This window comes from Pteronotus mesoamericanus, unplaced genomic scaffold, assembly GCF_021234165.1.
Source record: "Pteronotus mesoamericanus isolate MK-2021 breed Mesoamerican mustached bat unplaced genomic scaffold, CSHL_Meso_final scaffold_533, whole genome shotgun sequence".
Lineage (NCBI taxonomy): Eukaryota > Metazoa > Chordata > Mammalia > Chiroptera > Mormoopidae > Pteronotus > Pteronotus mesoamericanus.
Window position 1 is genome coordinate 2,572,647 of NW_026555320.1, and position 8,737 is coordinate 2,581,383.

Here is an 8,737-nt window from a genome sequence, read left to right on the forward strand (position 1 = left end):
GCTGTCTCCCTCTCCCTTTCTGTCAAAAAGGATGTTCCACTCCTTTGTTTTGTTTTCTGGCAGAATGAGGTGGGAAATGGGAGCTTCATTTTGATAAATGTCCTATTTAGTCCTCAATACACAAGCAGACCAGCCCTTCCCCTATTTTGGGAAGCTGTTTTTAAATTCTAAGTTAGAATTCTGCTTCCAAGAATATGTCTTGTAAACGCACTCCCATGATGCACAACAGCTCACATACCAGGGTCTCTAGGGCAAAGCAGCGTTTCATTAACCAACTGGAAGCAAAGGAAACGCCCATCTCCAGGAGGTGCCACATGGCGTGTGGTGCCGTGCATGCAGTGGGACACGCCGGGGGCCTCAGCGAGGACAGGCCACCCTGTATGTACTGACACGGACTTAGCTCCAAGAAATGTGAAGTCAGGATGTAAGGTCCTAACAGTGAGGGAAATCGTGGGCCGCCCGAACACGCCCGCTTGACCGGTCAGCCTGGCCAGTATGCGATCCTGAGATCTGGTCCTGCCTCTGCAGTTCCTGGGGCAGCTGGGCAACAGCACCTCAGGAAGCAGCACTGCTGGGGGCGGGGGGGCACTCAGCAGGCCCTCGGCCGTGGAGACGCAGACCCCACCCAAGTCTTTGGGGCTCTCCCGGAAGCTCCCGGGCCCCCGCCCTGGGCAGGGAGCATGCCCCAGCATGGGACGGGGTCTGGCCAGGGATCCTGCTCACTCGCTGGGCACAGGGCAGGGCCCGGGGCTTGGTGCTGGAATCACCAGCTGGGGTCCAGGTCACCGGGCCAGGGTCCCTCACTGTTTAGAAATGTGGTATCGCAACATTAAAAGAGGCTTTCATCCATCACTGCAATAAGCTCTTTCAAAAACAGTGAGGAAATACAAAATTGACTAACGCTCAAGGGCGCTGAAGCACCTTTGGTCCTAAATTAGCAGCTCAGCATTGTCATTCCATGATTGTAAAAGAATTAAGAAATATCACAACCCATGTCTCTATCTCCAGGGGCAAAGTAGGAAAAGGATGGGTTGGGAAGTCAGAGATTTCTAGACTTTCTTATATCTGGCACAGCACTGGCAGGAACGCAGAGACCTGGGGCTGAACTCCAGGTGTGCCCTGGAGGCAGGATGGCCTGGCAGCAGGGCAGACTGTTTCCCGTTGTGTCTGCACGGAACAACCAGACTCCAGGCCGGGGCTGTGCTCAGCTGGACACACGCAGGACAACCCTCCAAGGCCATCTGCAGAGGAAGCTGATGTAGGTCTGCCCAGAAAATGAAGTTCAATCAATCTGTTATTGATACTCATTCATTCATTCATTCATTCATTCATGCCAGAACTGGTACATGCCATGAGGGACACAGAGAAGAGGGGACCATCCTTGCCATCAGGAGCTCATGGAACAATGGGGACGAGGGGCAGGGGCACAGTCAAGCACTTTTATCACACAGGCCACCTGGGAAAAGCAAGGCAGGTGGGACCCAGAGGAGGAAAGAGCAACCAGTTCTCATCAGGAAGGCTCCAGAGGAGTTTGAAGGAGAGCCTCTGACCTGGGTACCTGAAGGAAGGGGTAAGGGTGGTACAGGGAGAACATTCAGGTAAAGGAAGCCACCAAGCAAAGGCCTGGGAGCATGGACTCAGTGACCAGTGACTACCGGCCTGGGCGTGAGGGACAACGATAGGTCACTCTGAGCCTTCCAGCCTGGAACCCTTGGAAGGACCGACGCCACCTCCCCTGACCTGAGCGCCACACCAGGTGTCTGCCTGCCTGCCTCTGGACAGCCCCTCCCGCGGATCCTGCGGCGCCTGAATCCACTGCATCTAAAGCGGAGGAACTCATCCACTTCCTCTGTCCCTGCCCCTTCTCTCATACTCCCGCCCCTTTCCACCAAACCCTCCAATGAAGAGCCTCAGAGTCATCCTCAAGTCCTCTGGCCAGCTAGCCCTGTGCATGTGGTGGGCACTTGATAATCAATATTGGTTGAATGAATGAGTAAGCGAGGCAGAGCAGGGACAGGAGGCGGGCAGAGAGTCCTGCACACAGCGTGTCAGGTCTGAGAAGTCGGTGAGGCCAGGCAGGCTGCGCCGGGCCGCGCAGAGCCTGGGTGCGCACAGGGCCCGGACCAGATCTTGAGCCACCTGCAGGGAGGTAGGATACAGGTTTCCAAATGCTGAGACAGCGGCATGGCGTGACTGTAGGGAGTACAGAGAAGGCAGCTCTGGTACCAACAACCGTGTCATTGGCAGGAGCTGGTTAACAGGCAGGTGAGGGGCGCTAACTCTCTTCCCCTGGTCCCTCTCTACCCCTGAAATTCCTGCATCACCTGTATCACCTCAAGGACTGTCCCAAGCTGAGCCCTCCCAAGTGACGGGCAGTAAACCCCACCCCCTGCCCTCTATGGGGGCCTCTCGCTTCCAACCCCAGAAGGACAATTGGGAAGGAAGTGCGGCATCTGGGTAGAACCGGCTCCAGATGGAATGATGGAGGAAAGGAGCTCCCAAGACAGCCACTCAGGCAGGGCTCTGGCATGGCCGATGGGGGACCCCGGGCCTTGCTTCCTGCCCCTGCCAGTGGTGTGAGGCGACTGGCTGGCTAGAGAGCCACCTGTTCACCATTTAAGTGGTGGATCGTTAAGCCATTGATAACCCGAAATCAGTCATGGCGGGAGTATTTACACCACGGAAATTAGCAGACGCTATGAATCGGGGTGTTTTTGCCTCCGGAGAGCCCGCTGACGGCACACCACTGCCTGCGTTTGTCATGGTTTGGAAGCAGTGTCTGTATTAGTGTGGGGTGATGGGTGGGGACGTCCCAGGAGAGAGACAAGGTAATAATCCCTAACACTGGGATGGCACTTTTAACTCCAGAGAGAGCTGTCAGGGCTCTTGTCTCCTGTGACTCTAACAGCTCTGTGCATTGAGAAAGTCGCTGTTTCTGCTCTAAAAACGGGTAAACTGAGGGCTTCCTGTGGTCACACAGTGAGTCAGACGCAGAGACAAAGAGGCCTGAGTCTCCCATGAGCCCTACCCTGGGCCCCCTTTCCACAGGGCCCTGGACTCGCCGAGCGCTCAGGGCAGGCTGAGGCCCAGGGGTGGCCTTCGCTCTTGGTCTCGACAAGCACTGAGCCCCTCCGTGGACCAGGCTCTCTCCAGGCCTCTCCCACATCGGCCCAGCGTTGGTTCTCACGGACTCACCACTGAGTGCCTCATTAGACCTGCCTTCCAGGGAAGGGGACCAAGACAAAGCAGCTTGTCCACAGTCACACAGTGGGGTCCGTGGTGGATGCACAGATTTCTAGACCTGCCACTGACCCCCAACCCCAACGGGAGATCCCCTATTGTTCCTGATCATTCCTTTGCTGGCCACCCTGAAGACAGAGCAGAGAGCGAACAAGAACGAGGAAAAGAGGGGCAGAGAGCGCCCTGCTCCTCAGCGTGTGGTGGCCATGATTTCCAGAGCAGGGCCCTCACGTTCGCGCTGAATGGGCTCCCTCACCCAGAGCCAAAGGTCCTGGAGAGCCTTTGGGTGTTCCTGTGGGCGGGTGCCAACCGGATATAGCTCAGCTGAAGGATGACAGGCAGGAAAACGGTGGCTTTATTAACAGAGCTTGTTGCCAAATGTTGCCCAATATACAAAGAATCCACAGAGACAAAGAGCTTCTGTCTCCTTGGACATCCCTTCCTCCTCCTCACCTACCCCTCCTAATCACAACCCAGGCGTCCCCGTCTGTGAGACTTCCCTTCTCCTGCCAGGGTAGCACCCCATCCCCCAGGCAGAAATCTGATCCCCATGGGCATCGAATCCCCACATCCACTGAGATAACAATGTGCAGCAGGCATGGCTCAGGGAGACTTCCAGGAAGGTGCCAGCCAAGGGCAGCCGAAGGGCGGCAGCATCTGGCACAGGGCCAGCTATGCAAATATCTTCCCAGAAGGAATGAGGTCCCTGTCCAGGGAAGTCTCCAGGCAGAGACGCTTGACCCTGGCCCCCTTTGGCTGCCCCTACCAGGGGGCTGCACTTTGGCAGGGAGGGGCCTGCTCTGCGGCCTTCAGGACCTGCCTGGAGGCCTCCCCGTCTGCTCCCTGCTCCATGCGGGGGGAGGTCAGGTGGTCTTTGCAGAGAAGGCACTTGAGCTGGGCCCTCAGAGGGGCAAGAAGCCACCGTCTTCCTCCACGGCCAGGACAATGCCTGTGCGCCACCTCCCCAGAGCCGCGGCCCCTGCCCCCGCCGCTCTCCCCGGGCCAGGAGCGCCCGGCCCCCAGCCTGTGATCTGGATGGGCTTTCCCTCTCTGTCCTTCTATTCATGTATTCTCTGGACAACTTGGCAGGCTGGAGGGCACAGGGGAGCTATGTGGTTGGACAGTTGGATTTGAACCTGCTCCACGTTAAACAGCCACTGGGACCCCTGACAGTCTCTCTGCCTGTTTAAGCCTCAGTTTCCTTGTGTGTGAACAAGGACACAAATAAAGCCCCCCTCATGCAGGGGATGGAGTTAAAACCTGACATTTGAGATGCTGGCTCGGTGCTCAGCTCAGACTTTGTCCTTGTTTTCCGATGTTCCTGAGCCCCGCGGCAGGGGTGCTCAGGGGGCATGGGAGTATGACAGGGAGCAGGAGGCGGCATCCGAGGGCTCTGGGTGCAGCGGGAGCATCCGCTGCGCTGAGTCCCCACCACCCCGACAGAGGCAGCAATGCCAGCCGTTGCCGCCCACCCTGGAGCAGAGACTAGAGACTACGGCAGAGCTATTTTTCCCACCGGCACCTCCCTCTCACACAGCAATGGCTGCCCCCATCTGCCCACATTTTCTAGAGTCTTCCGTCCTACCCTGTCCTGCTCTCTCACCCCCTCTCCATGTCTCTGTCTCTAATCCCTGCTTCCTGCCAACTCCTTCTCTCATCTGTCTCTCTCTTTCTTCCCCTGTGGCTTCTTTCTCCTTCTCTCTGTCTCTCCCTCCCACCCTCTTTTTAAAAAAAAAAAAAAAAAAGATTTTATTTCTTTATTTTTAGACAATAAGGGAAGGGAGGGAGAAAGAGAGGGGGAGAAACATCCATGTGTGGTTGCCTCTTGCTCACCCTGCAATGGGGACCTGGCCTGCAACCCAGGCATGTGCCCTGACTGGGAATCAAACCAGTGACTTTTGGTTCACAGGCCAGTGCTCAATCCACTGAGCCACACCATCCAGAGCTCCCTCCCTCCCTCTTACTTGCATGTGCCTACAATTGTCATGGATCCCCCCCTCCACGGGAGCCTGCTCAGACCCTGGCACAGCCTTTGTGATCGCTGACCCCTCTGCCCACACCCTACCCCTGACTCTGAGCTGCAGGAGGAAACAGACCACAGCTGGCCCATCTCGGGACCCTCCAGGCCCAGTCGAGAGCCAGGCCCAGGGAGCAGCCTCACTGAGGGCTTGGGGGGTGAGAGGCCAAGACCCCTCAAAATACTTTGGTTACAACTGTAATTGATGGCTCCCTTCTCGTCCTCCCAGGGCTGGCACACGAGGGTGGCTGAAGCTCTGGGCTCAAGCACAGTGTCTGGGGGACGGTGGGGGCATGTGTCTGTGCCTTGCAGAGACCTCTCAATAGGCCAGACAGTCTGCTCCTATCCCGACCTTAGGGAGAAGCAGGCTCATCAGAGCTGAACAGAATCCAAGCCCTCAGCTAACAGAACAGAGAAGGGTGAGCCGGCATGAAAGCACAGGGACAGCTGAGGAGTGGCCCGTGCCCTGCCCTGTCTGGTGGCCTGGGAAGGGTCAGTGTGAGGACAGCAGCAGGGAGCTGATGGGAGAGGCTGGAGATCCTCCAGCGCCCCCAGCCCCCAGCCCCCAGCCCTCTCTGGCAGGGACACTAGGACCTGCTCCTACCAAAAAGCCCCTTTTCTCCCTACAGCCACGTCACCCTCCAAAGACAAGGAGAGCACACACAGGGAAATTCCAGTGACGAGCTGCGAGAACTCTAGAGGCGAAGGGTCAGCCCCCCCAAACCCTAACACACCCCTCTTTTAAGGCCAGGGACATACTCATCTTAGTGGACTAGCTTTCAGTCAAAGGCTTGTAGGTGACTCCAGAGGGGTTCTTAGCAGCCCAAGACCTCTGTCTCTAGCACCTTCCAGGTGCGAGTCTTCTCCAGGGACACAACCGCTCCGCTTCCACTTCCTCCCTTCCCTCTCCCTCCCGGTTCTGGCTTCTCTCCTGCCCTTTCCTCCTTCTGCTCTCCTTCAGCCAAAATCAAAAGTAAAGGCAGCATGAGCTCAGGTGCCTCTGGGAGGGGCTTGCACGTGCGCTGAGCCCTTTACCCCTGAAGTGTGTCCTATTGCTGAAATTACACCCTCCCAGGGCCGCACAGCAGGCGAGGAACAGAGGGCGAAGGCCCAGGGTTCTCTCCAGAGTGTCCTGCTCATCCCTAACCACCCCCCACCGTGTGTTCCTGTTCAAGGGGAGGGCAGGGCAGAGATGGGGAGCAGATGCCCCTCTTCTTGATCCACCGAGCAGATCTTGACCCTGAGGAAAATCTTTCTCCAGGGGGTATTAATTTCCAGAGAAATCCATTTGGGATGAGACTCCAAAAGGTTGGCCGACCCTCTAGAAGAGAGACTTGAAGTCCCCGGAGCGGGTGGTGTTGGTGTGGGATGAGGAGGAAGCCGAGGGCGTGGGGGCAATGGCTCTGAACCCAATAGTGCCGTTGCCCAATGTTGCCCCATTTGCAAAGGAAACTCAGCAATCAAAGAGCTTCTCTCTGCTTGTCCCTCCTGCCCCTCCTTCATGTGCTCTTCTTCCCTCTCTGAACACCTGCCCCTCCGCAGGGCCCTCTCCTCACCCCCGTGGGGCAGGGGTGGGCTCGGGCTCTCAGTTGCTCTGTATACAGGTCAATACCTGTGTGTCCTTTCCAGTTGCCCTTCTCCTTCGCTCATGATGTGCTACCTGGTGCCCGACCGTCCTGTCTTCCTCCATCCTGCCTCTTGTGCCCACTCATTCCTTTCTAACCCATGGCCATGAGGTGGCCCTGGGCCCTGACCACTCTCCTCGCCGCCTGTCTGCCCCCCGGAGGTCCGTCTCTCAGGGACTCTTTTCAAGACCACAGAGCTAACAGTGGTTCCAAGGCCCCTCTCCTCGCCCCTCCTCCCTTGTCCCTACGCTCTGTCCCTGTCGCATCTCCTCCTCCTTCCTCCTCTGGAATAAACTAAGGCTCTCCCAGCAAGCCAGGCCTACAGACCAACCACCCTACACTCTATCTAGCCTGGTTACTGTTTTATTTTATTAAAGGCTGTGTTTAGTGAGGGGAATTACTATTCCGTTAAGATAGTGTCTATTTTAAAAAACAAAAGAAAGGAAGAGAAGAAAGGGAGGGAAAGATAAAAGAGCCCAAGTTTCTCCCAAGGCTCTGAATCATGAGTCTGAGTAAGCGTCCTGGTCGGCCAAGGCAACATATTTGAGAACGCAGATGAGAGTGTGTGTATGAGTGTGCGGGGGCCGGGGCGGGGGTGCCCCGCGTTGTTTGGGTGAACTCCTGCGAGAAGAGATCACTTTCTTCTTGTTCTCCCTCCCGCACCTTCTCTTCCGCCCCTCAGCCCTGCTGCCCTGCCAAGGGCTGACCACATGGCTCTTTTGATCTGCCACAGACAACAGACCATTATGGATCGCCTAACTCCAAATAACCTCTTTCCCAAAATCGTTTAAATGACTCCTACAGAGCAGTGTAAAATGACAAATGTATAATGTAACAAATTATTCCAAACACTCAGGTAACTACCACCCAGGCCAAAAAAGAAAACACTGTCAATGCCCAGAAGCCCCCCTCGTACCTCCGCTCAAACCAGGACCCGCTCCCCATCCCCCAAATGAACTGCTCTCCTGATGTCTAACACTCTATTTTGCCTGTATTTGAACTTTATGCAATTATACTATACTTTTTTTATCTGATTTCTTTCATTCAACATGTTTTTCAGATCATTCTTTTTTTTTCATTTTCTAATAATTTCCAGTATTGGAAATACGCTGTTTTGTGTAGTATCTTTATATCTGGCAGCCTTGTTCAACTCACTTATTAATTTTAAGTCATTCTAATTACAGGGGCATGTCCACGAACACAGTAAGGAGGGCTCGGTCGCTTCTTGTCCCATCATGTTGCCCTGGAAGAGACTTTGGGTACAACGGTGACTAGATATGGAGGTAACGGAATCCAGGGGGGAAGCTTTCGACCTTTCCCCCACTAAATATTTGTAAATTAAGACATTTCCCTTGATTCTAGTTTTTAACATCAATTAATTTCGGCATCTATATTGAGCTAATCACTTGATTTTTCTCTTTTGTGAGGAATTGCAGATTTATTTTTGAATGCCAAATCAACCTTATATTTCTTTTTTTAAAAAAACCTGTGTATATATGTGCGTGTTTTTGTCCCAGTTCGGTAATACTCAGCTTTTAAAAGTAAACTTTTTATTGAAATGAAACTTACATAATATAACAGATGTACAAATCCTAAGTGTACATACAGTGTGATGGATTTCAAAAACCTGAACACCTCTCTAGAAAACAGCTCCCAATTCAAGAAACAGACTATCACCAGCCTCCCGAAGCCCTTCCCATGTCTCCTTCCGGTCACTACCACAAAAGGTAACCACTATCCTAACATCTAACACAACTTACGTTTTGAGTGTTTAAGGTTTTCATAAACAGAATGATATAGAATGTATCTGATTTCTGTGGTTCACATTTTGTTTAGGAGATTCTCCCATGTTGGT